Consider the following 8,279-nt stretch of genomic DNA (forward strand, 5'->3'; position numbering starts at 1 on the left):
ATCATAGCGACCGGTTGTTTGGTTGTTCTGGTTGTTCTGCCATTTGGTCTATTTTCATATTAGCCTTTTATTATATAGGATAGACATTATCAATAGACACAGACAAAAGGGTGGTGAAGGCCTGGGGCAGGGTGGAATCTGGGTGGAGAAGGGCAATGGGGGGTATATAGGGAGGGAACATCAATAATAAATATTTTAAAAATCTTACCTTATAATAGAGAAACATGCAAATTGACAGCACCTCCGCTATGCCCACGATTGGGCCGGCAGGAGGCTGGGGGCGGGACTCCGGGTGGCATATCCGCCGTTGAGAAGATCAAGATGGCGGTGCCCAGTGGCCGGGCCCATGCCGCTGCTCCGGGGGGGGTGCCTGGGGCGATCGGCACCCCGGGGGGGCGTGGCCGGGCCCATGCTGCCGCTCCCTGGGTTGCCTGGGACAATCGGCACCCCGGGGGGGGGGGGGGCGTGGCCGGGCCCATGCCGCCGCTCCCGGGGGTGCCTGGGGCCATCGGCACCCCGGGGGGGCGTGGCCAGGCCCATGCCGCCGCTCCCGGGGGTGCCTGGGGCCATCGGCACCCCGGGGGGCGTGGCCGGACCATGCCGCCACTCCTGGGGGTGCCTGGGGAGATCGGCCACCTGGGGGGGGCGTGTCCGGGCCACTCCCGCCCCTCCCGCCCCTCCCGGGGGTCCTGGGGTTGATCGTCCACCTGGGAGGGCGTGGCCCGGCCCCTCCCGCCCCTCCCCGGGGTCCGGGGGTCGATTGCCCACTTGGGGGGGCGTGGCCGGGCCCATCCCGCCGCTCCCGGGGGTCCCAGCGGCCGAGGCTTTCCGGGCCTTGGGCACCAGCGGGGAGCCTGCACCGATCTCGCAGGAAACCACTGGGGGTCGGCTCCTGTGATCCGTAGCAGGGACGCTGGGTGCGGCGAGCCCAAGGCCAGGAAAGCCTGGGGCGGAGGCTTTCCCGGCCTTGGGCACCAGTGGGCAGCCTGCACGGATCGCAGGAAACCACTGGGGGTCGGCTCGTGCGATCCTTAGCAAGGATGTTGGGTGCCGACGAGCCCAAGGCCACCGCCCGGGGCCAAGCCCCGACCCTGAAAAAGGCAGAAGGCGGTGGCCACAGCCAAGGCCTGGGTCCCTGGTGCCGGCAGAAAACTGGTGCAGGCAGCCAGGTGAATGAAGGTCTATTGCACGAATCTTCGTGCAAACGGGCTACTAGTAATAATAATAAAAGAAAAAAAATAGTGTCTGAGCAAGAAACAGGGGAGAGGGAGAGGGAGAAAAGTTGGGCAGCATTGCAGGGCAGACCCATCATCCTGGATTCTTCCTTGTGGGTGGTGCTGGCTGCTGTGCCTCAACCTGGAGACACTTTTCTGACCTTTCCTTGGAAATGTCCTAGAGCTCAGCCCATTAGAGACCCTGGCTTCAGGCTCTGAGCCCAGGGTTGCACACAAAGCTGGAGGGGGCTGATGGAATGGGACCTCCAGAGTAGGATTGGTGGGGAGGAGTTTGATGGGGAACTTCTGACGGGGAACCCTGGTGCCTGAACATCCCCTGCCCTCCCTTCCATGCCAGTGCTACTCCTTCCTAGAGAGGTAGTTGAAGTAATGGGGGGCTGCTTGGGGGCTGCTTGGGACTGCGGTCCCCCTGCCATTGACTAGTTGTATGATCTTGGATATTTCTAAGCCTTAGTTGCTTCATCTGTAAAATGGGGATTGTAATAGCATCTCATAGGTGTGTTATGAAGATCAATAAACATAATGTATGTAAACTGCTTAGCATAATTGGTGGCATGGGTCCAAACTCCTCCTTTTAATAGTACAGGATTGAAAATGCCAAAGAAATAAAAGGTTGAAGCAAAAAAAATCAAAGCACTTATATGGAATATGCTTTTTTTTTTTTTTTTTTTTTTCAAACTAAGGAGTGCTTTCCCACACAGCTTAGGCTCACTTGGAGGCTGTGGAGTGGGGAGGTAAGAATAGCTTGGACTGGACTTGTGGCTCCTTCAAGCCAACCAGATAGTGTGCTAGGAGGGGTTGGGGAGAGAGGGGAGAGGGACCCTCTACTCTAGCTTGCCTGCCTACTTACCCCAAGAGGCCTCTGGATCCCAACCCAGCTAACCAGCTCCAAGGGCAATGCCTTTTAGGGGACAGAGGGAGCTCTTTGGAATACAAATACCTTTGGACCCTCCAATGTCAGCTGGTGTCCCATTCTCATGCTAATACAGAGAGAGGTTGGGAGTAGCATGAAGGGGAAATTGCTGACTATAGGAAATCTACCTCCTGCCAGGCTCTGGGGACAAGACCCCGCCTCCTTTCCAGCCAAGCCTCCTAGTACTCACCACCACATACTCAGCACAGGGTTCTAGCCCTGTAGTTTTGACAAGTCTTCTGGTGGGCTGGGTGGGTTCCACAGTGCAGAGTCCATGAGCTGGACAATTGCCCCTTCCAATCTCCCATGCAAATATTTGACAATAACAATTGCTTCTACCTCACCTCTCTTCTGCCCTTCTTTGTGAGGTGCTTCATTCATCGGAGTTGTCTCTTGCAATTCTCACCCAGTAGCCCATGGAAATGAGACTCACAGAGAGTGGCACTTTGTTCCAAACCTCACAGCTGTGGTACCCTGATCCAAATCCAGGTGTGTGTACCCCAGGACTCCAGCTTAAGGACTTTTGGCTGGTATTGAAGATCTTGTGAGTGACATGATGGCATCAGGGAGGCCTGGTATGTGAGGGAGGTGGGGTTCGCACAGACAGATCTAGGCTCTGGGAGGTGCAGGCATAGGCAGGACCCAACTGTCTGAAAGGGACCCAGGAAAGGTGGCTCAGGTTCAGTAGGCACCTCCTCCAGTGCTGAATCTCAGAGTTTTCAGCTCAGGCCCTCCTGGGGTTTGTGGAGAAGCAGAAAGAGCTGGGCAGGAGCTCTTTTTAAAGGGATTGACATGGATTTTAAGCAGGTGGTCTGCTGGCTGCTTATGGGGTATTCTGTGGGCAGGCCATAGATTTAGACAACCCTTGCCTATTTCTTATCTTGGTGAACTTCTACTCATTCTTTAAGGCCCAATTCAAACACCACCTCCCCAGTAAGTCCTCCCTGACTCCTCCAAGCTAACTACCTCTGTGCTCCCACTTTCCCAAACTTCTGTGGCACCACTTAGATGTGGCTCTGCCTCCTCCCCTATCCTGGGAAGTTCTTGAGGAAAGGACCATTGCATGAGTCATCTCCATAATTTGAGCACCAAGCATGGGGCCTGGCACTCATTATGCCTCCAGGAATGTTTGCAGAATGAATGAGTGAGTGTGCAGGATGGCTCCAATTGAGAAAAACTGTGATCATCACTCTTGTAGAGTCTTCAACAAAAGAAAGGCACTTAAATCAAAGCAGGAAGGTGACAGCTAGCATAGTGGATCTCTCCATTCCAGCACCACATCTCTGTTCACTTCTGCTTCCAGCTGTGCTGGCAGTGCCTCCCCTCCCACCACCCCAGCATATCCCTGAGGTGGTTCACTTTCTGCCTCAGGGTCTTGTCCAATGCCAGGGAACTCTGCTTGACCCCTGAGCAAACATAGGCTGAAAGTGCCAACCCTTAGCCAACTGGGGAATAGGAGCCAGTGGGTAGAGGGTCCCCAGAGGAAAGAAATAGGGCTGGTGATGCTGGGTTGGGGTTGTTGAGGGAAGTTGTTGGAGGTTTTATGGGAAAGCCATTTTGTCTTAATTGTATTGTGCACATTAAACAAACAACTCCAGGAGCAAAAGGGTGGGGAAGGCAGAGTGGGAAAATGCTGGAATGAACTGGTGATGGTGGTGTGGTGGGGCAGCTGAGGATTCATTGGGGATAAGGGATTGGCCAGACAATCCCTCATTTCTTGCAAATTAGAACATAGAGAATGTGGTAGGTAGAGGGTGGGAACTGGGATTCTGCTGAATTGACCATCTATTAAGTGCCAGGCATTGTGCCAGATGCTCCATTGGATCCCACACACTCATAAGCTGCTTTACATGCAGCTCCAGATACAATACTTATAGTAGACCTTTGAGATGAACACTATTGCTATCATAATTTCCCACAAGGGAACAGCACAGAGAGGCCAATGACTTGCCCAAGGTCACACAGGGTTTAACAACCCCATCCACCCCAGCTGGGATGAGCCTGATCTCTATAGTGAAGAGGATGGGAGAACTGAGGCCAGACCCCTGGGTGAAGGATGGACAAGCCATTTTGGAGAATCTGTGAGTTGACACAGACCCTATCCATGAAGTAAGCCAGCCATCCAGTAATGCATGCAGTGATTTATTCATTCATTCCATCACTGACTCAAACATCTGGACCTGCATAGTTGTAAAGAGAGACCATGGTCTTGTAAAAGGGGAACCCTGGGCCCTTCATGCCAGTAGGAGGAGGATGAAGATCTCTGAGAGGATCAGTGGTATCAGAAAGGCTTCCTAGAAAAGTGTGGCTGGAACTTGGATGGGCTACTTCCCCTCTCTGTATCCAAGTTGCCTTATTTAGAAACAGGAAGTGGCATCCCTGCCCTTCCTTCCTGTTAGGGGCCTCTGGGAGGATCCAGGAGCTCCATGCTAGAATTTGAGCATCTGAGGGTGTGCTGAAGAGTGATTAAGATTCTCTGAGGCTAGAAACAAAAGGTGAACTCAGAGGGTTGCAGGGAAACCAAGCCAGAAAGACCAGTCCTGGAGGAGGGACGGTGCAGACCCATGGCAGAAGTGAACACAGCCTGGATTTTGGGGCCTAGAGTGTGAGGTTCATTAGGCCTCAGCCAGAGACGGTTCCCAAAGCCCTGGTGCTGAGTGGCAAGAAAAGATCCAGAGACAATGGCCCTGATAGAATGGAGCCTGAAGGCATCATCTATATATATAAAAAGCCAGCGACCAGAATGCTAAAATGACCAGAATGACCAGAACACCGGTCACTATGACACCCACAATCAGGGGTGGAGCTGGCCAGCCAACATCCTGTGGACCCTGCCCCTGGCTGGCCCTGTCCCCGGTCGCCCCGGCGCCCCCCCCCCCCCCCACTTCGGGCAAGGCTGGCCAACCTCCTGCATCCCCTCCTCCCTGCCAGCCCAGCCCTGATTGGCCCCCATTGGGGCGGGCCGGCCAGACCCCACCCATGCACCAGGCCCCTAGTCAAGAATAACTGGAATGAGATCATTGACAGCTTTGATGACATGAACCTCTCAGAGTCCTTCCTCTGTGGCATCTATGCCTATGGTTTTGAGAAGCCCTCTGCCATCTAGCAGTGAACCATTCTTCCCTGTATCAAGGGTTATGATGTGATCGCTCAAGCCCAATCTGGGACAGGAAAAACAGCCACTTTTGCCATATAGATTATGCAACAGATTGAATTGGATCTAAAGGCTACCCAGGCCTTGGTCCTGGAATCCACTAGAGAATTGGCACAGCAGATACAAAAGGTAGTCATGGCTTTAGGAGATTACGTGGGTGCTTCCTGCCATGCCTTCATTGGGGATACCAACATGCATGCTGAGGTGCAGAAGCTGCAGATGGAAGCTCCCCATATAATGGTGGGCACCCGAGGACTTGTGTTTGACATGCTTAATTGCAGATACCTGTCTCCCAAATACATCAAGATGTTGGTACTGGATAAAGTTGACGAAATTTTAAGCCATGGGTTCAAGGACCAGATCTATGACATATTCCAAAAGCTCAACAGCAACACGCAGGTGGTATTGCTGTCAGCTACAATGCCTTCCGATGTGCTTGAGGTAACTGAGAAGTTCATGAGGGCCCCATTCAGATTCTTGTCAAGAAGGAAGAGTTGACTCTGGAGGGTATCCGCCAATTCTATATCAACATGGAATGACAGGAGTGGAAGCTGGATACATTGTGTTTTATATGAAACCTTACATCACCCAGGCAGTCATCTTCATCAACACTCTAAAAAAAGGTTGATTGGCTCACTGAGAAGATGAACACCGGAGACTTCACTGTCTCTGCCATGCATGGAGATATGGACCAAAAGGAACAAGATGTAATCATGAGGGAGTTCCATTCTGGCTCTAGCAGAGTATTGATCACCACTGACCTGCTGGCCAGAGGCAGTGATGTGCAGCAGGTTTCTTTAGTCATCAGCTATGACCTTCCCACCAACAGGGAAAACTATCCACAGAATCAGTCAGGTGGACGTTTTGGCCGTAAGGGTGTGGCTATTAATATGTTGACAGAAGAAGACAAGAGGACTCTTCGAGACATTGAGACCTTCTACAACACTTCCATTGAGTAAATGCCCCTCAATGTTGCTGACCTCACCTGAGAGGGTCTGGCTTGCTACCTCATCCCAGCTAGTGTTCTCAGTCCTTGGCAGGCTGAGGAGCAGGAGTGGGGAGGGAAGGAAGCCAAAAGATGGACATCTTGTCTTTAGTTTTCCTTTGAATAAATGTCATTTTTTAGGCAAAGAAGGAACCGTGGCCCTAACCGGTTTGGCTCAGTGGATAGAGCATCGGTCTGCGGACTGAAAGGTCCCAGGTTCGATTCCAGTCAAGGGCATGTACCTTGGTTGTGGGCACATCCCTGGTAGGAGGTGTGCAGGAGGCAGCTGATCAATGTTTCTCTCTTATCGATGTTTCTAACTCTCTAACCCTCTCCCTTCCTCTTTGTAAAAAAATCAATAAAATATATTTTTAAAAAAAGGAACTGTGAACAATTTATTTTTTTATTTTTTTAAATTTAATAAATCTTTATTGTTCAGATTATTACAATTGTTCCTCTTTTTCCCCCCAATAGCTCCCCTCCACCAGGTTCCTACCCCAACCTCTGCCCTTACCCCCCACCCACTGTCCTCATCCATAGGTGTACATTTTTTGTTCAGTCTCTTCCCGCACTCCCCACTCCCCTTTTCCCCCAAGAATTGTCAGTTCACTCCCTTTCTATGCCCCTGATTCTATTATATTCACCAGTTAATACTGTTCATTAGATTTTTTATTCCCTTGGTTTTTAGATTCACTTGTTGATAGATATGTATTTGTTGTTCATAATTTTTATCTTTACCTTTTTCTTCTTCTTCCTCTTCTTAAAGAATACCTTTCAGCATTTCATATAATTCTGGTTTGGCGGTGATGAACTCCTTTAGCTTTTTCTTATCTGTGAAGCTCTTTATCTGACCTTCAATTCTGAACGATAGCTTTGCTGGGTAGAGTAATCTTGGTTGTAGGTTCTTGCTGTTCATCACTTTGAATATTTCTTGCCATTCCCATCTGGCCTGCATAGTTTCTATTGAGAAATCAGGTGACAATCGTATGGATGCTCCCTTGTAGGTAACTAACTGTTTTTCTCTTGCTGCTTTTAATATTCTCTCTTTGTCTTTTGCTCTTGGTATTTTAATTATGATGTGTCTTGGTGTGGTCCTCTTTGGATTCCTTTTGTTTGGGGTTCTGTGTGCTTCCTGGACTTGTAAGTCTATTTCTTTCACCAGGTGGGGGAAGTTTTCTGTCACTATTTCTTCAAATAGGTTTTCAGTATCTTGCTCTCTCTCTTCTTCTGGGACCCCCATAATTCCGATGTTGGTATGCTTGAAGTTGCTCTCTCTCTTCTTCTGGGAGCCCCATAATTCCGATGTTGGTATGCTTGAAGTTGTCCCAGAGGCTTCTTACACTATCTTCAACTTTTTGGATTCTTTTTTCTTTTTGCTTTTCCGGAGGAGTGTTTTTTGCTTCTTGGTATTCCAAATCTTTGACTTGATTCTTGTGTTCCTCTAGTCTGCTGTTGGGTCTCTGTATAATATTCTTTATTTCAGTCAGTGTATGCTTAATTTCTACTTGATCATTTTTCATATCCTCGAGGGTCTCATTAAATTTATCGGCCTTTTCTAGGAAATTCTTGAAAAACCTTATAACTATGGTTTTGAACTCTATATCCAATCTTTTGATTTCCTCCATTTCCTTCATTTGTGGCCTGCCTCTTTGTCTCCACATTTTGGCTGCTTCCCTGTGTTGATAGAGTGGCTTTGTGTGCTAGGTGTCCTCTAGGGCCCAGTGGCTCAGCCTCCCCAGTTACCTGAGGTGGACACTCTTGGTGCAGCCCTTTGTGGGCTGTGTGTGCAGTCTTGTAGTTAAGCCTTGATTGTTGTTGGTATCACTGGGGGGAGTTAACCTCCACGCCAATTGGCTGTGAGGATCAGCAGTGTCTCCACTGGGAGAGCTTCTGTGCTTAGCTTGGAAGGGGCGGAGTCTCAGGGTGGAGCAGACAGCCTTGGTTTCCTGTCAGCCCCGCCCTACGAGGGCCCTGTGTCTCCATGTCCCGTGG

The 8,279-nt window shown here is 50.3% G+C and overlaps 1 pseudogene across 1 annotated transcript; it reads left to right on the forward strand.

Annotated features, from left to right (window-relative positions):
• Positions 1–5,174: 5,174 nt before the first annotated feature.
• Positions 5,175–6,291, forward strand: LOC307097577 (eukaryotic initiation factor 4A-I-like; annotated as a pseudogene). The gene has a single exon. The product of its transcript is annotated as a eukaryotic initiation factor 4A-I-like (transcript).
• The last annotated feature ends 1,988 nt before the right edge of the window (positions 6,292–8,279 follow it).

The sequence above is a fragment of the Cnephaeus nilssonii genome, assembly GCF_951640355.1.
Source record: "Cnephaeus nilssonii genome assembly, chromosome: 4".
NCBI classification, from domain to species: domain Eukaryota; kingdom Metazoa; phylum Chordata; class Mammalia; order Chiroptera; family Vespertilionidae; genus Cnephaeus; species Cnephaeus nilssonii.